We start from the raw sequence: 23,559 nt of genomic DNA on the forward strand, positions 1-23,559 counted from the left end.
ATGTGGGTATTAAGAAAAATGATTTTGTATTGTCCTCCTTGGATATGCTTTGTTGTGTGCATATGTGTTGTGCACATGTTGGATATGTTGTGTTGTGTACATATGATGCTATGTACATGTTGTATATGTAGTGCTATGTACATATGGTGTTGTGTGCATGTTGTACGTATTTTACTATATACATATGGTGTTGTGTGCATGATTGTACATGTGGTGCAGGGTGCACGTGGTGCTGTGTACACATTGTTCATGAGGTGTTGTGTTCGGGTGGTGCTGTGTGCATGTCGTGCATGTGGCACTATGTACATGTGGTGTTGTATACATGTCATGCATGTGGTGTTGTGTACATGTGGTATTGTGTACACATTGTACAGGTGGTGCAGTGTACATATGGCATTGTGTACACCTTGTGCATGTGGTTTCGTGTACATGTGATGTTGTGCATATGTTGTGCAGGTGTTGTTGTGTACAGGTGGTACTATGTACATGTGGTATTGTGCACATGTCATACATGTTGTGTTGTGGGCATGTGGTACTATGTATGTGCATTGTGTAGTCCTGGTATTGTGACATGTGTATTTATTCTTTTGTACTATGTGTACGTATATGTATTGTGTTGTGGTGTACACCGAATGTAGGAGTATGTATTGTGTTGTGTTGTAAAATGGTGTAGGTGCATGTATTACACGGTGTTGTATGTCATGTATGGTTATATGTGTGTGAGTTACACTATGTGTATGTGTATAGGGTTGAAGAGAAGGAACTGAGTGTTTTTTGGGTGTGGAAACCGATCTGGTGTGCATACGGAATAAAGGAAAAGGTAGAAGCTAAGGATTGATTAAAGGAGAAGTATCAATATTTTATTTCAGTTTTATTACGCATGCGATTTATGATTCTAGTCTATGATGATTACATGTGATCTATGATTCTAGTTTACGATGGTTACATGTGATTTATGATTTTGATCTATGATGGTTGTGTTTTGAGCTAACTTGATGTCATATGTTTATATGTAATGATTTCATCAATGATGCTAGTTTGACTTGTTGTGATAGGAACTAAACATGATTGCAAGTATACCTTATTGACGAGTTACCAATGAGGTATGATGTGAATTTATTTCAATTTATTTTAAATCTAATGGTAGGTATGTGCTTGGTACAGGAAAGCATGGGAAATGCTTAGGTTGGGAGGTTGAAATCGACTGCAAGAATGAGAAACAATAGTGGAATAAATTTGAATAGGTAATAGTATGTTGGTAAAGCACTTGAGGAGTAGGGCCATTGTGGGACATTGTTACCAAATAGTATCCATGGATTTTTGTGAGAAAACTATGACCGGTATGATGGTTTTGAGGTAGGTATATGCCTTGGTTGTTTGACCTTTCGATGTGGGGAATCCTTACCAAGGGATGGATCCCGTGGGATATGGGATGCCGAGGAACTTGGAAGGTCAGTAACTGCATTGAAGGGGGTGACCAAATCGCCCGAGGGACTGTTTAGAAGAGAAGGGAAGGCCGAGGGATGGATTTGGTTTGGTCATTAGCATTTCCAATTTTGGGTGTGTGTTATATTCTTTCCACGACTATCCCCATGCAAACTTACCTATGGTTTTGTGCGTAGTTTTCACACATGGTTTTGGGCATGATGGTTTTACGTCCATGGTATTTTGTAGATCCGGTCAAGGGAACTATGGTTATGTTCTAATCTAGGGTTAATGGAATAGGGTTTATGGATGTTTTGGCATGTATATATATGTATTGTAACATTGAAACGAATATAATGAAAAATCAATCTGGTAGTCCCGGTTTTGGGATCCAGGGGAAAATATCTATGTATATATATTTTATGTTTTATGCTCTCACCATTGTTTATTTTATGTTTTTAGAATTTGTATGTAGGTGATTTCTGTACGGGGTTCAAACCTACATCTGGTATCATAGTTGTTTTGACTTCAAGGGGACACCTTTGCTATTGAGGAGTTTTGCTCGAGCCTGTGGTAGATCCTGTTTAGTGGGAGATCCATGGGATCGATTCTTGTGGTGAAAGAAGATGGCGAGCAATGGAAAGATAGAGATTGAGAATTTTAATGGTCATAATTTTGAGTTGTGGAAACTCAATATGGAGGATCTGCTGGTGGATAAAGACCAGTGGATCGTGGTATATCTAGGTATTAAACCAATGACAATGTCAACTGAAGATTGGGTGAAGTTGCATTGGAAGGAAAAGATCATAATACAGCTGTGTATCTCAGATTTATTATTGTTGAATGTATCATGGGAAGCTTTAGCGAAGGCTTTGTGGGACAAGTTAGCAACTTTGTACCAATCTACGTCTCTGGTGAATAAATTGTTCCTATAGAAAAAGTTGTCTAACCCGAGGATGAAGGATGAAGACTCAGTGACAGATAATTTGAATGCCTTTAATAATGTGGTAAGCTAGTTGTTATTTGTTGATATCAAAATTTCAGATGAAGATAAGTGCATCAGTTTGTTGTGTTCTCTACCAAATTCGTGGGATAATATGGTTGTTGCAATAGGTAGAAATATGACTACCTTGAAGTTTGATGAAATAGTCTCATCCTTGTTGTCGGAGGAGTTGAGATGGAAAAATATGGAGATCCAGAATGTTGATTCCTTGTCTGTACAAGGAAAGTCCCAGAACAGAAACAAAAATAAATCCTTGAGTGGGAGATCTAAATCTAGAGGGAGATCTAAATCTCCTGAAAAACCTGTAAGGTGTGCTGGAAATGGGGAAAGGAAGGGCACTTCAAAAAGGACTGTAGATGTAAATCTCATAAGAAAGGAAAAGGATCTGATGATGCTCCTTCTATAGAGGCCAAAAACACCTAAGATGAAGGTGGGGATGTGTACTTGGCTTCTTCTTCAAGTACACATGTAGATCATGAGGCATGGTTGATTGACTTAGGTGCACCCTTTCACTTCACTCCCCATAGGGAGTGGTTCTACGAGTATGATATATATGATGGCAGTGATGTCTTCTTAGGGGATGACAGGAAGGCTAGAGTCATTGGTCGCTGAAAACTCAAGTTGAAGTTGCAAGGTGGAAGGATTGGAAAACTTTTGGGTTTATGCATATTCTTGAAATATACGTGCAAGATGGTTTGAGGAGCACTAGTATTGATTCAAGGAGGTTGGATTGGAACTCTATAAAAGTTTCAGGGTAACACTATTATCGATGGTTGCAACAGTTCTATGGTTTCTCAAAGTGGAGAATAAAATATAGGGGTCTTTGGATGAAAGACCATGTTATGTCATCAAAGGCTTAGACATATTAGAGAGAAGGGCCTTTGAATACTTCATGGTCATGGTGTGGTAGAAGGTATGTGTAATTTCTCTATGGATTTTGATTTTTGTGAAAATTGTGTATATGGGAAGCAGAATCGGGTGAGTTTCGCATCTAGTGCTAAGAGGGAGAAATGAATATTAGAGCTTTTGCACAGTGATGTGTTTGGACCTATGTCAGTTCCATCACCAGGTAAGTCTATGTACTATGTATCATTTATAGATGACTTCTCAAGGAATACATGGATATGTTTCCTCAGGAAGTAATCTGAAGTCTTTGACAAGTTTAAAGAATTTAAGGATCTAGTGGAAAGGTAGACAAAGAAGAAGATAAAGGTTCCATGGACAGATAACAGTGGAGAGTTTTGCTAGAAGGAATTTGAAGAGTTCTGTAAGAAGTTTGGTATAGCACAATGGAAGACTATGCCATACACACCTCAGCAAAATGGAGTTACAGAAAGAATGAACAAGATGTTGATGAAAAAGGAAAGCATGCTCAGTGGTGTTGAGTTAGGACAAGAATTCTGGGTAGAGGGAGTGGAGACTACATGTTACTTGGTCAATATATCAGCTTCATCAGCATTGGAGGATAAGACTCCACAAGAGGTATGGACTGGTAAAAAACCATCTCTTTCACATCTGAGGGTATTTGGATGTGATGCATATGTACATGTTCAAAAGGAGAAATGAACCAAGTGGGATAGTAAATCTGAAAGGTGCATCTTTATTGGGTATAAGGATGGTTTAAAAGGTTATAAGCTTTGGAACCCAGAAACAAGGAAGGTTGTGTACAACTGTGATGTGGTGTTTAGAGAGGTGAAAGATGTTATTAAACATGAAGTCCTACGAAAGGAACTTGAGAAGATATAGTTTGAGCTAAAGGAGGTGGAATCAAACTCTACAGCAGAGGAGGAATCAGAATATGAAGAGCCACAAACTCTAGCTGTGAGAAGATCAGTTCAAGAAAGAAGGCAGCGAGAAAGGTATAGTTCAAATATTTTCTATTTAAATTTTGCTTTATCTATTACTGATGACAATCCTAGAACTATTAGGGAAGCAGTAGATTTAGAGGATGGAAAACTCTGGAAAGAGGCCATGGTTGATGAAATGACATCTTTGCACAAAACTAAGGCTTCGAATTTCGTGGAGTTGTCGATTGGAAGGAAACCCATTGGCACAAAAGGGGTGTTTAAGTAGAATATGAATGTAGAAGGCAAGGTGGAGAAATACAAAGCTCGATTGGTACAAAAGGGTTATTCCCATGTGTTAGGAATTGATTTTGGTAATATTTTTTTCTCCTGTTTCGAAGGTAGATTCGATTAGATTACTTTTATTTGTTGCTGCTGATTTTGATTTTGAGGTAGAACAGATGGATGTGAAGAAAATATTTATTCATGGGGATCCGAAAGAAGATATATACATCAAGAAACCTAAAGGATTTGTGGTGAAGGGTAAGAAAGAACTGGTATGTAGGTTAAAAAAGTCTTTATATGGGTTAAAACAGTCACCAAGGATGTGGTATCAGAAATTTGATACCTATATATGGGGACTTGGCTTCACCAGAAGAAAAGAACATCATTGTGTGTATTTTAAATTAGTTGGTGACGTGTTATTTATTTGGTCTTATATGTGGATGATATGTTGGTGATTGGAAATAACAAATAAATTATCTAGGAATTGAAGACCCAATTGTCCTCCAAATTCAACATGAAAGATCATGGTGTTGCAAACTATATTTTGGGCATGGAAATTAAATGAGATCAAGCAAAAAGGAAGCTTTGGTTAAAACAGATGAAGCATGTTGAGACAACATTGCAGAGGTTTCATAGGAAGGATAGTAAACCGATGAAGGTTCCTATTCCTGTCGGTGTAAAGTTACTTGTTGAACACTGTCCCAAGCAACAAGAAGAGGAAGAGGACATGTCTCGTGTTCCATAGAGAAGTGAAGTCGATAGCCTGATGTATGCAATGGTCTATACTAGACCATACATTGAACATGAAGTGGGAATATTGAGCAGGTTTATGTCAAAACCAAGGAAGTAGCATTGGACAATAGTGAAGCGGGTTTTCAGGTATTTGCATGGAACTAGTGATTATGGTCTATGCTACGAAGGAAGACAAGGATGGGACATAGTTTTGGGCATTCATGGCTTTGTTGATACAAACTGGGTTGTTGATATGGATCAGAGAAGATCCACAAGTGGGTATGTGTTTAACCTATTTGGAGGTGTAGTCAGTTGGATGAGCAAGAGATAGTTTGTAGTGGCACTTTCAACTACAGAGGAAGAATACATGGCAACCACTCATGCAAGCAAGGAAGAAGTTTGATTGAAGAGATTATGTTCAAGTATGGGGTTAGTACATCGAGCTATAAGGATAAACTTTGATAGCCAAAGTGAAATTTTCTTAGCAAAGAACCCTACTTATCATTCAAAGACAAAGCACATTGATGTTCAGTATCACTTTGTAACGGATATGGTTGAGGACAAAAAGGTGTTGCTAGAAAAGGTGGACACTTTGAAGAATATTGTAGATGTATTGACAAAATCAATGATCACTTAGAAGTTCTCTTGGTGTAGAGAAAACATGGGCATTACAGGGTTGGACAAATGACTAATCTCTCTTGTGGCCCCCTTTGGAAAGAAAAAAACAAGTGGGAGAATGTTGGGTGTGTGTTATATTCTTTCCACGACTTGCTCCACATGGGGTGGGGGGCAGCATAGGGGGGGTGATATCCCCTTGTGTTCATTGCGTTGGGCAAAACAGGGGGTTCACACAAGGGTGAAAGCTCCCCCTGTCGGGGGATTAGAGGGGGGCTATCGCCCCCCTCTACAAGGTCTGGGGCATTTCCCTACGGAGATTTTTTTGGACCTTATATTAGGTGGGCAGACCTACCTATGGTTTTGTGTGTGGTTTTCGCACATGGTTTTGGGAATGATGGTTTTCTATCCATGGTATTTTGTAGATCTGGTAAAGGGAACTACGATTATGTTCTAATCTAGGGTTAATGGATTGGGTTTATGCATGCTTCAACATTTATATATATGTATTGTAACATTGAAAGGAATATAATGAAAAATCAATTTGGTAGTCCCAGTTTTGGGATACAGGGGAAAATATCTTTGGATATCTATTTTATGTTTTATGCTCTCCTCATTGTTTATTTTCTATTTTTAGAATTCATATGCAGGTGATTTCTGTATGGGGTTAAGACCTACAACTAAATGGAATCATATACACATTGGGAGTGTGCCTGGAACAAAGAGCCGGTTATTGTTCACTGAGAGGGCAATTGGCGTAGGATTGTAGTGTTGGACATTGGATGCAACTTTTACTTTAGTAGTGGATTCTGGACTTCCTGGGAAGGAAGTGAATCCTGGAATTACTTTTAAGGTGGATGTGTAAGTCTCTTGATTCCCTTGTTTCTAATGCAGCCATTATATCCTTTTATTTGTTGGTTTAGGAAATGTGCATATGAGTATATGTAGTTATTGTAAATACCATAATAAGATATGTTATAAAGTTCCAATAAATGGTATGTTTTTCATATCTCAGTTGTGGTCATTGTAAATACTACAACGAGCTATGTTATAAAGCTCCATGGGCAGTATGTTTTGTTTTCAACACTTTCCTGGTTATAGGTGTCATTGAACACCAAGGATGGTGTTCCCTCAAGGGGGAGGGTTCTCTAACAACCCTAGTTAAAACTTCATGTAAAAGTATATATAAGACCATGGTCATGGGACACATATTCCAAGATGAATGGTGGGAAAGACATCCTATTGTGGGTGTTCATTCAGTTTATTATGGATAAAGGAATTTGGAAAAGGCTTTGGAAAGGGAAAATGGAATTTTTGGCACATTTATTTACGAAACTAATTGAAATTAGGAGAAAAGGAAGGTGAAATGTCACAAGTTTAATGTGAGGAGGAAATTGAAGAAAAATAATGGAAAATGAAGAAAATAAAGGCCTCATTGATAAAAAGGCTTCGAAGGATTAGTGGGCAGGCTTGGTCAGTGTAGCCTTTTGTCAGTTCTATTTTGCAGGTCTCTCAGTATTATCTCTACCTCTCTCACTCTTGGAAACTTAGATTTTTCCTGGAGCACTTTAGCATTGGATCAAAAAGGAAAAGAAGTGAAGAGGAAGGAAGGAGAAAGAAAGGAAGAGAAGGATCAATCAAATACAACAGCGTTTTAAAGAGAGAATCCATACATTTGAGTCAAATTTAAAAAATGTTTCTGTAATAACCTGTTGAGAGTTTTTTTATTAAACCCATCATTTCAGACTTCTATGTCAATCCATATTTAGGGGAACACCTAGATTCTTGATAAGATTGGTGTGGATTAGGGCAAGGATTGCAAGGATGTATGTAGTGATAGAAATGGGTGAATGTTTTGGAGTTAGTTGATAGAATTTTAATTTTAATTCTTAATGTAATTTATTAGGGTTTATTTATGAGATAAATTTAATTAATTAGGATATAATTATTTTATGTTAATTTGGTAAGTGAATAATATTTCTTATACATTGATTATTTATTAATTATATGTTTCCTTATCATTTTAATATTTACATATAATTAATTATGAAGTGGGCTAAAGATTATTATATAATTATCATTTTTTATTTGATTCTTAATAATGTATTTGGAGTTAATATTTGATAAAAGTTAATATGATTATAATATGAGTTGAAATATGTAATCAAAGTTAATATGATTGTAAATTATAAGCTAGTGTTAAATTTATTAGATTTTATGTTATGAGGGTTATATAGTTAAGTTTAATTCATTAGGAGATAAATGTTTAATGTTAGTTTGTTATGTGAATAATATTTTCTTATTTATTAAATTGATTGTTTATTAATTTTAAGATTCCTTGATATCAATTAATTACTATATTGTATCCTCCTTTTATCAAAACTATTAAGTAATAACTTTTTTTGTTTAATTTTAATAATGAAAAATCAGTATGAGTTGAAACAATTAATTTAATATGATTAAAATTTTATGAGTTAATGTTTAAAATTATTAGATTTGTTGTTAAGAGAGATATGATTTATTAAGGGTTTCTAGGAATTGCTGATGATAAGGCCATCGTCACGTTTTTATTGTTCTTCCTCTTTTCAATTTCTAAGGGTTCTTTAATTTTTCATTTTAGAGAATGCTCTTCCTTGATGATCAATTTGGCTTCTTCCATACAAATTCAGTGTGAGGAGGAGAAAGCTTGTTTTTCAAGAGTGGATTTTGATCTTCTGTTCCTAGATATGTCAGCAGCATGCTCTTTAAGTCTAATGTTTAAAGATATGTTGGGTTTGTCTATGTATTGATTTCTAGATGAGCAAGGGACTATGTACACCCGTTTTTGAAGTCTAGGGTTTATAGGGTCCTTTGCAGAGTCTAAAATTTTCCTAATAGTGTTAGGGGGAGTGAATGCAGTGCTGATGTTATGCTTGTTTAGGATTCTTGAAATTTTATCAGTTGTTCCTTTAATGTGAGCTAAAGATATTTTGGGAATGTCAAAAGTTTTATTTGTTTTATTTTTCTTTAGGGTTTCATGGATGATTTTATTAATGATGTTTTTATTATAACCATTACGCTCAAAAACTTTGCGAAGGTGTTTTAGTTCAAGAGTTAGGTGCTCAAGGTGAGAAATTCTAGAGGCTCTTGTAGTTAGGGTTTTAATAATTCCAAATTTTTGCTTGGGATGATGATGAGAGTTAGCATGAAGGTATCTTTCAGTGTGGGTTTTCTTCCTATAAACTTTGGAGCTAAGATTTCGATCTTTTCTGGATAAGAAGATGTGAAGGAAGGGTAATTGGTTATCATTTTCTACTTCAATAGTAAATTTGATGTGATTTGAGAGACTATTAATGTGAGTTAAAAATTCCTCAAGCTTGTCTTTACCATGACTCCATTTTGCGAAAACATCATCGACAAATATTTTCCATTCTTTAAGGGAATCAGGAAAGGATTTAAGGGATTTTTTTTTAAAATGTTCCATGTAAATGTTTTTTATTATAGGATATAGAGGTGAGCCCATTGCTACTCCATGAGTTTGCATATAAATTTTTCCTTTAAAGCTAAAATAAGATGATTTTAAGTAGGTTTTTAGGAGGTCTATGGTTTCACTATTAGTCATGGATCACACAACGTCGATGGCTTCATCCAAAGGAATCATAGTGTATAAGGAAACAACATCAAAACTTACCATGAGATATTCATATTTCATTTCAAGGTTTTATGTGCATTGAACGAAAGATGCAGAGTCGTTTATATAGGATGATGTATTTCCAACTAAGGGATGTAACTTCCTCACAAGGTATTGAGTAAGGAGGTAGGTCGGTGAACCTATGGTATTAACTATGGGTCTTAATGGGGTGCCTTCTTTATGGAATTTGGGAGCACTATATATTCTAGGAGTGATGGAGCTGGTAGGGGTGATTCTGTTTTTTGTAATAGTGTCTAGAGATTAATTTTAGTGCAGGTATTTATCTAGTATTTTATAGTAGCGACTATTGTTTATGTGATCTTCCACTGCTTTGTCATAATTATAGTTGCATTGCATTTGTCTACTTATAAGATAATTATATCTTTGTTCTTTTTCAGGTCATTTGGAGCTATTTTTTCTTCCTTAGTTATGTTGCATGATGTTGGTTTGGAATTTCTAAGAACCTTAGTGCAAGGTATTTAGTGTAGGACATCCCTAAGAATTTTAGTGCAGGGTATTTATCTAATATTTTATAGCAACCACTATTGTTTATGTGATCTTCCATTGTTTTTTCATAATCAGATCTGGTCATAATTACAGTTGCATTTCATTTGTCTACTTTTAAGATAATTATATCTTTGTTCCCTTTTAGGTCATTTGGAGCTATTTTTTCTTCATTAGTTATGTTGCATGACGGTGGTTTGGAATTTCTAAGAATCTTAGCAATGTCCTGTCTAATTTCTTTAGCTTTAGTTAGGTTGACATACTTTAAGGCCACTTCTATGTTACTAATTATATCATCAATAGGGATTTTATTAGGCATGATGTCAAAATTAATACCCTTGTGAAGAATGGAATGACAAGCGCAGTCCAAGACTATGCTTGAAAGGTTGATGGCAGTGGGTTTATTGAATTCGATTTGAGACATAGCTAGTAGATGGTTGTCAGGAATTTTTGAGAACATATTTCCATGGGTTTGGGTATTCTGGTTGGGCACCAATCTATGTATAACTGCAGCGATATGCCTGGAATCAATGTGATAATTTTCAAGTGTGATATTCACAGGAGAGGGAGAGATGCTGAGTCATGTACCATTGTTGGAAACTAGACTTGCATATTTCTATTATGGAGTGATGTTGTGCAACTTTCTACCCATGGATAAAACCTGTTTTGTGCAATTGAAGTGCGTCTACTTTCTATTCAATTGATTTTCAAGTATTTTTGAAAGTGTATTTTCATGGGTGTGGGTATTTTGGTTGGGCGCTGTTAGTGTTCCGTAATTTCAAGGCTGAAGAAAAAGCCACGGAGGCAACATCAAAACTACTTTTGAGTTTAGGATCTAGCCCTCCTAAACTCACAGAGGGATCTCTCTGTGAGATTGAGCTTTGTTTACTAGGAATTTCAGGCTAGTTATTGGGCTCAGAGTTTGGTTTTTGAATTGGTTTGGTTGGAACAACAAGGGAAGGCCATTCGACAATGGAGTCAAAAGAGATTTGGGTGATTAATTTGCAGAAGTATCAAGCTTAAGTTAAAGCTTAAGTTAAACAGGGCAACCTAGGCATACTATTGGATCTTTTATATTTAAATGAAATGAAGTAGAAGAAGGGAAATAAAATCAATTGAGCTAAAGAGTAATTAAGAAAAATTTAACTTGATATCAAATAAAAACATGTAGAATTAACAACAACCAAAATAGGATGCTCTAGGTAACAAATCCTATTTATCACAGCTTCTGTTGATTAATTCATAATAGACAATACATAAGCATGATAGATAGAGAAAATAAACAAAGAACAGTAGATGCACTTCAACAATAGATATAGCACATGAATCCTAAAACAACTTGTCTTGTATTGCTGCAAAGGGTCACTTGAACTCAATGAACAAATTTACAATGAATAATAGTCTTTCACATTACAAATCCCAACCCTTTCTTACTTCAAATGATGAAGTATTTATACAAATTCTAAACTAAAATATCTTGATAAAAATCTCAAGATATTTTTATAGATATCCTAAACCTTTTTACACAAATAGAAATGAAATGTAGGACCTTCAAAACTAATGTATCTACTTGGAAATATTATTATGGATTTCGGTTGACAAAGAAGAGAAATTCGAATTTGATTGCAACTCTTAGTTGATGAGGTGGCTAACTATCTTTGAACATTTTCCTCCTGCAATCCTGCAAATTAGGGTCGAGTAATCCCTTTGTATATCTCAATCCGAGATAGCTCTATAAATTGTGAGAGAGGTTATTGTATACAAGTATGTTCTTGAGATAAACCTCTCTTAGTTTCCCAACATTCAGCTCTAGTTGTTCCCAATATTCTCTGTAAAAAGGTCACTGAAACATGACTTTGCATAGTCTGAAAAATAGGCTGTAAAGATGTAAATGTATCTCTCATTATGTAATATCTATGTAAAACATGAAGTAAGTAATTTTATCTTTTAATCTTATGAACACAAACCTCCTCCATTGTCTCAAGAGTCATATGGGATTGGCCACAATATGTTCTGCAAAAGTATGGCTAAATAGGAAAATTTGGGAAAATATGTCTACAAAGCTTCATATTTATATCCCAATACATAATAGATGTTAGAAAACTGAGAGAGGTTTTTGTAAATGAGGATGTTGGCAGAAAAAATCTCCTTCAGTTTCTAAAAATTCATCCTCATTGGTTTGGAAACAATGTTTGAAGTCAATGTGGCGAATAGGAAAAAGCATAGCTTCAACTGATCATGAGACAGATGAATGACGTGGATGTGGGAGATGACATGTAAGTCGGGGAATGGAGGGTAACACAACTAGGAGTGCACGGGAAAGATGGTGGAAAAGGAGAGTGGTAAGTAGGAACGTGGTAAGCAGTTTTCGAAGGGGAGTCAGAGTGGTGGGCAGTATCGTGAGGGGAGGTGCGAAACATAGAGGGGAAGACATGTAGCATGGGACCAGTGGGTTAAAACGCCTTTTCGAACCCCCCTGGTGGTAAAGCTAGGATGGATAAGGGGGGCCAAAAATTATTGTGAGTCGTCGATCTATGGAGTGAGAGGATTGAGGAGCTGGAAAGATGCAACTGTTAAACTCCTTGTGACAAAATCCCTTTTTGTCGTTTTCAACCTTACATAAAATCAAACTATAGTACCAAGCCATTTCTTACAATTTTATTTAATCACATTTAAATGATGTGATTAATTTAATCTAAACATACGCAATTATCCTCTAATGCTGCATTTCATCTTACAAACATATTTTTTTATTTTTCTTAAGGTTTTGACCTTTTTTGGAAATAATTTACAATATGGAATATTATTTACAATATCCAAAATATAATAATCATTAGCTATAATCAAGAAATCCTATAAAAATTATAGGACCCTAACAGTGGCTCCAGCTAGGGATGGCACTTCCTAGTGAAGTGTCAAGAACACCATAGACTAGTAGCCTGATCCATTGGGCTGATCCCAAAACCTGCAACCTGTTCTGCCATAAAATCTCTACTATTGAAAAGCTCTCAAACTAAAATCAAAACCATTCTTCATACTAAAATCTGAAATATACACAGAACTGAAAGTCGTACTGCAATCTGAAACTAAAACTAGAAAGAATGCTTTGAAAAACACAAATTATCAAGGTACTGATCTTATTTTCACTCTGCTAGCTACTTTAATCTGATAAAATGACTTCCATATCAAGTGATAAAAAGAATCCAGCTCAACCATTCAAGCAAATGGATACTTAACTGAAGTTTGCATTCTGCTTCTTTTGGTGGAAAAATAAATTCAGAAAATGACAACTCAACTTTTCCACTGGATCCAATAGCTGCATTGATGAATCTGGAAAATTCTCCCTTCACCAATGAATGAAATAAACTGACCAAAGGCTCATGGAAAACATGCAACATAAGATCTTTATCATGTAAACCTGATTGGTCTTTAATCACTAAAGAAAACACTACTTGTTGAAAATTTTCTTGTGGATCAAGAGGATTAAGCTCTATTGGTTCTTCTTTCGGATCACAAGACTGATGTAAATCAACAAATGAATGTTCAACAATATGCTCAATTACCTTTACTTGCCGATTAGTACAAGGAATTTTTTCTTTAATTTGATATTTTGCTCTTGAGATAACCATAGTGTTAACGTTTTCATACATGGTATCTGAAATATCCTGCTCACTTTCATTATTGTCCTCTTCTTAATCAGGTTCAGGCTACTGGATTTCTTCTGTTACCTCTGGCTGATCAGTTTGTCATGGTACTGCAAGAATTATTTCATGTGGCGAATCTTCATGAACATATAGACAATATACATCCTTAGTTTCTTCCTGAGGGGAAGACAATTCAAGAAAGACTTCTAATTTTTGTTCATAATGTTGAAAAGGATTTCCATATAAAGCCTCTAGTATTTCATCATTTGTGAACTAATCATCATCATAGTAATCTTCTAGATATTGGATAAAACTTTCAAAATGATCACAACAGTTTTGAATAAGCAACAAATATGGATAATCCCCTATGTATTTCTCACAAAAAACAGTATGAAAATGCTTTAACAAACATATACTAGCAGCAAGCAGATTTTCATACCAAGATCTAGCCTTTTCTCCAAAGTTGCCATAAAAATTTTCATAAGACAATCTTCATGAAATTTGATTTTAAGCTTATGGATGTGCATATGAAAACTTAATAAATGTATAGCAGCATCATCTCCTTTTTTATCTTTAAACAATGGAAGACACTTGAAATTATGTCTCTACATTGCTTTCTATCTAAGCCTTTGCCATGGTCTGCCTCTTCATCTGGTCTTGATGATGAACCACACTTATTGGTTCGAAACGTGTCGGCCAAAAAATTCTCTTATGTGATTTCTACCGAAAGGCTTTTCTTAATTCATTATGGATCACAGAACCTTGAATATAGAAAATGGAAGATACGTTAACCAATCACTATTGGGCATGGGATTTGGAAAATCTCGAATTCTTGAACTGTCCATAGGAGCATACCTATGTGGTATTATTGAAATCATTTTTAAAACAATCAACAATGAAATGGAGTCACAAAAAGTTATTTACAATAATGGATTCTTTGATAAGGGAGTCACCATGCAAATTTAGAGCTTTAGATTCTTGAAGCATGGAGTCGCCAAGTGAATAATTCAGCCTTCTTGTGCATGATCACTGTTCACTATCAACATTCAGATATGGAACTTGATACACTATTCTGAGGAAGATAAAATGTCCTTCCTAGTATGGTCACCACTATGTTAGAATTCCATAATTTCAATGATGAAGAAAAAAGAACTGAGGCAACATCAAAACTGCTTTCGAGTTTAGGATTTATCCCTCCTAAACTCATAGAGGGATCTCTATGTGAGATTTAGCTTTGTTTACTGGGAATTTCAGGCTAGTTATTGGGTTCAGAGTTTGGTTGGAACACCAAGGGAAGGCCATTGGGAAATGGAGTCAAAAGATCTTAGGGTGATTAATTTTCAGAAGTATCAAGCTTAAGTGAAATAGGGCAAGCTAGGCATACTATTGGATCTTTTAGATTTAAATGAAATGAAGTAGAACAAGGGAAATAGATTCAATTGAAGCTAAAGAGAAATTAAGAATTCTTTAAATTGATATCAAAGGAAAGCATGTAGAATTAACAGCAGCCAAAATAAGGTGCTATAGGTAACGAATCATATTTATCACAACTTATGTTGATTAATTCAGAATAGAGAATACATAAGCATGATAGATAGAGAAAATAGACAAATAACAATAGATGCACTTCACCAATATATTTGACACATGAATCCTGAAACAACTTGTCTTGTATTACTGCAAAATGTCAGTTTAACTTAGTGAATAACTTTACAATGAATACTAGTATTTCTCATTACAAATCCCGACCCTTTCCTACTTCAAATGATGAAGTTTTTATACAAATTCTAAATTAAAATATCGTGATAAAAATCTCAAGATCTTTTTATAAATATCCTCAATTGTTTTACACAAATAGAAATGAAATGTAGGACATTCAAAACTAATGTATCTACTTGGAACTATCATTATGGATTTCTATTGACAAACAAGAGAAATTTGAATTTGATTGCAACTCTTAGTTGATGAGGTGGCTAACTTTCTTTGAACATTTTCCTCCTGGCATCCTGCAAAATAGGGTCCGGTAATCCCTTTTATATCTCAATTCGAGATATCTCTGTAAAACGTGAGAGAGGTTATTGTAGATAAATATGTTCTTTAGATAAACCTCTCTTAGTTTCCCAACATTTAGCTCTAGCTGTTCCCAATATTCTCTGCAAATAGGTGACTGAAACATGACTTTGCACAGTTTGAAAAATAGGCTGTAAAGATGTAAATGTATCTCTCATTATGTAATATCTGTGTAAAATATGAAGTAGGTTATTTTATCTTTGAATCTTATGAACAAAAACCTCCTCCATTGTCTCAAGAGTCATATGGTATTGGCCACTATATGTTCTACAAAAGTATGGATAAATAGGAAAATTTGGAAAAATATGTCTGCAAAGCTTCATCTGTACATGAGGATGTTGGAAGAAAAAACCTCTTTTAGTTTCTGAAAATTCATCTGCATTGGTTTGGAAACAATGTTTGAAGTCAATGTGTCATATAGGAAAAAGCATAATTTCAACTGATTATGAGACAAATGAATGACGTGGATGTAGGAGATGACATGGCAGTTGGGGAATGGAGGGTAACATAACTAGGAGTGCACGAGAAAGATGGTGGGAAGGGGGAGTGGTAAGCAGGAAGGTGGTAGGAAATTTTCGAAGGGGGATCAGAGTGGTAGGCAGTATCGTGGGGGGGGGGGGGTGCGAAACGCAAAGGGGAAGACATGTAGTGTGGTACTGACAGGGTAAAACCGCCTTTTTGGACCCCCCCATGGTGGTAAATCTAGGATGGAGAAGGGGGCCCAAAAAGCATTGTGAGTTGGTGATCTATGGAGCAAGAGGATCGAGGAGCGAGAAAGATGCAATTGTTGAACCCCATGTGAAAAAATCCCTTTTTCTCATTTTCAACCTTACATAAAATCAAACTATAGTACCAAGGCCTTTATTATAGTTTTATTTAATCACATTTAAATGATGTGATTAATTTAATCTAAACATACTTAATTATCATCTAATGCTGCATTTCATCTTGCAAGTATATTTTTTTTATTTTTCTTAAGGTTTTGACCTTTTTTGGAAATAATTTACAATATGGAATATTATTTACAATATCCAAAATATAATAATCATCAGATATAATCAAGCAATCCTATAAAAATTATAGGACCCTAACAGGTGCCAAGATTTGTATAGATGTACAACAACATTCCTTGCAGGTATTGATTTGCATGTGTGATTTCCTTGCTAGATTTTGCATGCATGGTATTTCATGTGGTTGTTTGCTGTCATGACATGGGTTTTTCCAGGTGTGACAGTGTTTTCAACCTAACCTTTCCATTTTTGGATAGCCATGGTGTGATGGGGTTCTCATGTTTTGCTTGAGTTGGATTGACAGATGGATTCAAAGAAGAGTGAGGTGGATCTCTAAATGAAAGAACACATTGCCTAGTGATCCCTGAACTAGATTGTGGAATGCGGTAGAGCCAATGGCCTAGTGAAACCTGAATTAGACTGTGGGTTAAGGTAAATCTAGGTATTGTGTGCCTCAGTGGGCTTAGGAATCCTTCACTGGTTAATGGTTAGATATACAGTAAATCCTAGAGGTGGTTTCCATTGGTTAGGCCTAGGAATCCTTATCAGTGAATGGTGGGATATACGGTAAAGCCTATAAGTTGAGTCTCGGTTAGGTCCTAGTGATCAGGTGTGGATTGACATAAAGGCTTGTGACTAAGAGACAGGGAAATTTCTCATGGTGTGGGTGGAGAAATCTAGTGGCATCCACGCTTGTTTTATGACCTAGTGATCCGGGACGTATTGTGGTAAAGCCTGGTTCTATTGATGAGGGTGAGGTGGTGTAGCCTTAGGAATACCTGGTTGAGTGTGGTTTTAAGTCCCACATTCATGCTTGGAATATGGCATGGGGGTGATTCGTTGAAAGAAAGATTTGGTTAAGCCAATCTATGGTTGGGTGGTTCATGGAAGTCCCAAACCTAGTTGGCCTTTTCATCATTAACATGAGGTTATTTCTCCTTATTAATTCATGAATATTAGACTGGTTTATATGTGGATTATATTGGTATTGTTTCCTTGGTATTTCTATTGTTACTATGCTGGTTATGAACATGTATTATGACAGTGGCTATGTATGGTTGTCATCGTGTTTTTACTTGTAAATGAATGAACACTGTATCTATGGTATAATAGATGAAATTAAAGCTAATGTGTTAATGCATCAATTCTTCTTAGTGATTCTTAGATAAGTATGAGAGTCCTATGCTCAGTTTTTTTTGTTAAAACCTATAGCTATCATGTTTGTGACATGTTTGATGAAATTCCTGTCATGGCTAGTAGGGGTCCAGTCTAGTCCTTGTCAATGCTTTTGTAAATGTATCATAGTTCTATCGTGTAAATTCATTTTTGAAGGTGACATTGAGTTATGGGTAGTTACTTGGGCTTTGGGCCTGAAAAAGTGGCACAAATCCTAGAGTCACAAGCACAACACTGGAGAAAAATGTCCCCAGAAGCTCCCTTTCCCTTATTGTGGGAGATTTTGAAGCCTCCTAGACACACCCTTTTCGATATCAAGGGAGCATCTAGGGGTTTGATGCACTAAAACTTTAGATGGTCTTAGGGGTTGGTTACCTGAGTGGTTAGGATGGCTCCTCGGAGTTCTGTTGCTGATGTGGAAGTTTTATGTGGTGCGTTTCCATTGATTCCACTTCCTGAAGGTGAATTAGGAGGTTGAATCCCATTTTAGTGGCCTCTTGTTGCATACTTACCCTGGTTGGACGATTACTTGGGTAGGTGTGGGATGAGGGTGTTTTCATTAAGCATAGCTGAGACTTAGACCAACATGCATGTTTAAGTGATGATTAAGTCAATTTGTACTATAAACCTAGTAGGCATAGTTGAGTTATGATTAAATTATGTTAATTCATACGGTCGTGATTAAGGGGGAGTGTTGAAAATTGTAATTAATCCTGCATGCATAGTAGTCCAAATTTAGAGTTTGAGTTAACTAGTGCTAGTGTGAGATAACTAATTCAAGTATGAGTGTGTGGTTACATGTTAAGCTATTTTGGGCAAGTCGATAATCTAAAAAATTTAAATACCCTTCAATAATTTCATTGTAATTATGAAGTTTGTGTGATCAATAAGAGCCATTTCTCATGTTATTGTTTGTGTGTGAAATTTTGTGCATTTACTCCTCTGCCTTTCCAATAAATTAGTATTAGAGTGAGGTTACAAAGAGCCAAGGGAGAGCGAATTGGCAACAGTTCATGAGAGATAAGAGAGAAATGTGTTTTCTCTTGATTGAAATCATAACACATCCTCCAAGTGGTATTTAGGGCATTAAAACATAGGAGACACCTATGGATAGGTAAGTTACGTCTCCCAAACGTAACGTGCAAACTGAGCATGCAAGCTACATGCAACACAACCTATGTTAGAGATTTAACGTGCCCTTCATTATCATGTAAATCATTAGTACACAGGCTCTCCTTCATATGAGCCACATTACTCATCATAAAAGCCAAAATTCAAAAGATTTGTTAAAAGACACTCTTTTAAGGTAATTCTAGAGCACATTAAAGGTCACGTGGTTATTTTTTGCCCCATATTAAAATACATTTTTCAATATATAAGTGACACATCCTTCAATTTTTTTTATGGTATGGTATTAAAGTGGATGAGAAGGTTTTGTTAAAATAGATTTACAAATTAGTTAATAAAGTTTAAAAGGAGTTTCATTAAAACAAAATTATTAAAAGGTTTTTGCACGAGGTTTCTTTTTTTGGAAAAGCTAAAAAAAAAAGAGTTGTATTGGAAAGTGAATTTAGGGTTTTGCAAAAGGCTCATTTAGTTTTTTGTTCTTGTGAAGATTATACCTTACAAGGGCGCATATTGAAAATCATAATTTTCTTCAAGGGTGATATGGAAGATATCCACATGCAATCATGAAAGAAACTATAAGAGAGAGGAAAGACAATAGTCATGGGTCGTCAAAACATGACTAAAGAATATTTTAGAAAAGGAATCGAAAAGAAAAGGCAGATTATGTTGCCATGTTTAGAGAGGTTTGGGTGATGGTCGAGGAGCTGAGAAGTCCAAAAGACAAAGAATAAATTGAGGTTGATTGGTGTAGCTTTGATTTGCTACCACCTCCTATGTTTACTGGTAAATATTTTCATTTTTGCATTGAAAAAATGCTAACTTTTATTCGAGGTAAAGAGATAATTGAGTATTAGTCTAATAACCCATATGATGAAGTATGTGATGCTTTAGCATTGGATTTTATAAAACAAACATTGGATGAGAATTATTTGTGCAAGGTGGAAAAAGATACAACTTCCAAGGAAGAATGGAAGATCTTCGAAGAAGAATTTGGGCCAAGGGGGAGTGACATGCAATAGTAAGATGTGTCAAAATTTCTTGAGTTAGCCATATATTGGAGATTATATGACGAAGACTCTGAGGGTACAACATAGCTTGGAAATCCCACTCAAAAGTGGATGATGGTCATCAAGACCATAAAATTAAAACATATTATGTAGACATGCATATCGATGAAGAAGATGCAACAAATATTGTAGAGAGAGAAGTTGAAGCATCTGTGTTTGAAATAGAGTAAGAGCATATAAATGCACAAGGGTTTCACTTTAACATGAATGGTACATATGATGGTGAATCGTACTGTGACAAAACACATGTGGATGATTATTGCAAGGTGGGATCTAAATTGGTGAATCTAGCTAGAGTTGATGGATATGTTGAAGTTGAAATTGTCAGTGAGCATATGCATGCTCAAATATCCCACCAAATGGTGGATGAACATTATGTTTTTTTTGTTTTTTTTGTTTTGTTTGTTTGTTCGTTTGTTTATTTTTTCTTTTTTCTTTTTTCTTTTTTTTTTCTTTTTTTCTGAATATGACTACTTCTATATTGATACAAAAATATGGTTACAGAGAGGCAGAGGCCTCGAGAGTTCTAGCCAGTGAGATGGCATGCTTACAAAACAACTTGAGAAATTGACCAGAAGACTAGCATAATGACTTGCTTTGAGACTTAAGATAACTGCAAACAGTAACGGAGTATCGAGACAAAAAGAAAGGAACAGCGTAGCCGCTACTAAGACAGTGACCCATTAACATATTGAACAAAAACAAGAGTAATCCACCCACGCAGGGGAAACTGGCAAATCCGAAATTGAAAAAGTCCTGATTCTGAGAGCTGAAAACATGAAAAGGCTGTGAATTTGGAAGGGAGTGAGCAACTTCTTTCAGCAATTGAACAAAAATCATAAGGTGCAGACCTGATCAGTCTTCATGCAAAGTTGGAGGCGATTCTTCAATAATGCGGCAACCAAATTGGTCTGGGTCTTCACACTTAGAGGGTCGGCCCTCATTACCTGAAGGACCCCTACTTGCAGGGGCACTCGGACTGGCCTGGAAGGTCGAATCCAGAGTTGCAGAGCCGCCTTGGGTATTTCTTTGAGTATGTCCTGGACTGTCGGCCTCCAAACCTGCAGAAGCCTCGCACAACTTGACAGTAATGGAAACGATGAAGGAGGAATTGCCAAGGGTGCATGGGAAGCGGAAGCGAGCTGTATGAGAATTGGGATGGAGAGAGCACTCTTCGGAGAAGAAATTCCCTCGACCTCTGCCGCGTCCGCTTCTAGTCTCAGGGTATCTTTCAAAACGAAAATCCGAAGCCTCTGACGAAGGGTCCGAGGTTGTGGAGGAGGGCTGGCGGGAGACTCGGCCTTGAGAGCTGCCTCTTCTGCTAATCATCCTAGTGCGCATTCTTGGCATCTTGAAGAAATCTGGGGGAACCGAACAGACAGCCGTGGATGGGACTGAGAGGGGGCGACCGAGGGAGTTGCAATGAGGAGTGATTGTAGCATGAAAGCCCATACGAATGTCGTCGCCTTGATTCTGAGACCGCCAATACCCTGGACTGTCATCCACCTTGCTGAACCAACAAGTGCAGAAGGGAGGAGCGGGAAGGAATAACAAGCAGAGCATCATTACCAATATACTAATACACCTGCAAGAGGGAATGAGCTGCGTAATTGCAGCATTTATGTTTACGGACTGTGCCATTAAATCAATTCTTGTGCGATGCTGGCTGGCCCTTGTGATGAGCCACGCGCCCTTCCTTCGCGCCGCCAGCATACTGATCTCTCGGCTATGCACCCGCATCTGGGGGTGATGAATCCTGTTGCACCAGAGAAGTGCAATCTTGTGTGAGTTGTACATCATTGGATTCACTTAAAGGGCCTAAGAAAGAAAGGAGTTGCTAATTGACTCCCTGATTAGCCAATCCGACTGCTACCTTGTTGGCCGATCTTCGAATATGTTTGAAAGTAATGCTTCTGGAAGTCCTGAGCCATTCCTCTATTTGTTCCAATCTACTCAGAAGCCGCCAACTCGAGGCAATATTTGCTGCTGAGGTACCTGAGTGAATCCTTGTGGCTGCTGCTATTAAGATTTGAGAATCCCCTTCTACCTCAAGAGGGAAAAAGTCTTCCTTTTCTGCTATGCATAGACCTTTCCATAAACCTTCAAGTTCTGCAGCATTGTTGGTATCTTTGCCAATTGACCCATGATATATGTACAGTGCTGAACCAACTTCATTTCTGAAGACACCACCATAGCCAGCCGGCCCAGGATTCCCCTTAGCAGCCCCATCGAAGTTCAATTTGTAAGATTGTGAAGCCGGGGGAGTCCAGATGAGGGGAGAAGTAGTGCTGATTGGGGGACTAGTTTTGACTTGAGCTAAGAAAGTGAGGTCCATATTCCAATCTCTCAGGATGAGGCGTTCCTGAGGAGAGTCTGGCAGGTCCGAATCTTGCCAATGTCTTAGAGCAAGAGTTTCCTGCAGATTTTGTTTGAGAAGGAGCCATAGGGTATCAAGTGTCTTGCTAAGATTGTTGAAGGTTCTATTATTTCTTTCTTTCCATAAGATCCAATAGACAAAGCCCGGAATGAGGCTCCAAAGAGAGTTGAGAAGAAGGCTTTGGAAAGGATGCCGAGGCCAGTTTCTGATGGTGTCTGTGATATTTCCCACACATCTGCCCGTTCTTCTATTGCACTGAGCAATTCTCTCCCACAGCTATGCTGCTAGTGGGCAGGTATCCAGGAGATGCAAGATGGTTTCTGAATTGAGATTACAATCATAGAAAAGTGGAAACTTTAGGCCAGATACCAGGTTGCCAAATTTGATCCCAAATCTGATCCTTTGCTGTTTGCATGGGTTGATAGAGGAGTTGGTATGCTTCCTTGGTGGTGAACATACCTTTTGGCATGTGTCCCCATCGCAGTTTGTCCTTTTTATCAGAGTATTTAATTTTCCTGAGATTTAACTCCTGATCGATCTCCTCATATGTTTCCTCCTGCCAATTTCCCTGCCAGGTGCTGGCTGATCTCCAGAGTTGAAAGTCTTGTGGGGAGTGTCGCTGCCAAAACTGATGAACATGGATTTGGTTAGTTTGCTGCATCAAAGCTTGCCAGTTGGGTTTGTGGAAGAGAGAGGCTAGTTTAGGGAGTTGTTGCCAAGAGTCCTCCCAAAATCTAGCTGTAGTGCCCGAGTGGATTTCCCAAAAGTTGTGCGCTTGAATGAAGGCACTATGTTGCTTGGCAGCATTCCATATCAATGAGCCAGGAGTTGTTGTGCTGATTCTGATGAGATCTTCCCATTGATTGCCTGACACATATTTTTCTTGCCAGAGACGTGCCCAAGGAGTGTGTGGTTTGGAAATCCAATTCCACCAGATACGGGCTCCCATTGTATTGTTGCTGTGAAAGGGATCCCTCAAACCTAGCCCACCAGCTGATCTCTGTAGACAGACCTCAGTCCATTTGACAAGAGCCCATTTCTTGTTGAGTCCCACGGACCCCCAAAGAAA

This window comes from Pinus tabuliformis, chromosome 1_2, assembly GCF_031772625.1.
Source record: "Pinus tabuliformis cultivar Carrire ecotype Pingquan chromosome 1_2, CPIR1, whole genome shotgun sequence".
Taxonomy (NCBI): domain Eukaryota; kingdom Viridiplantae; phylum Streptophyta; class Pinopsida; order Pinales; family Pinaceae; genus Pinus; species Pinus tabuliformis.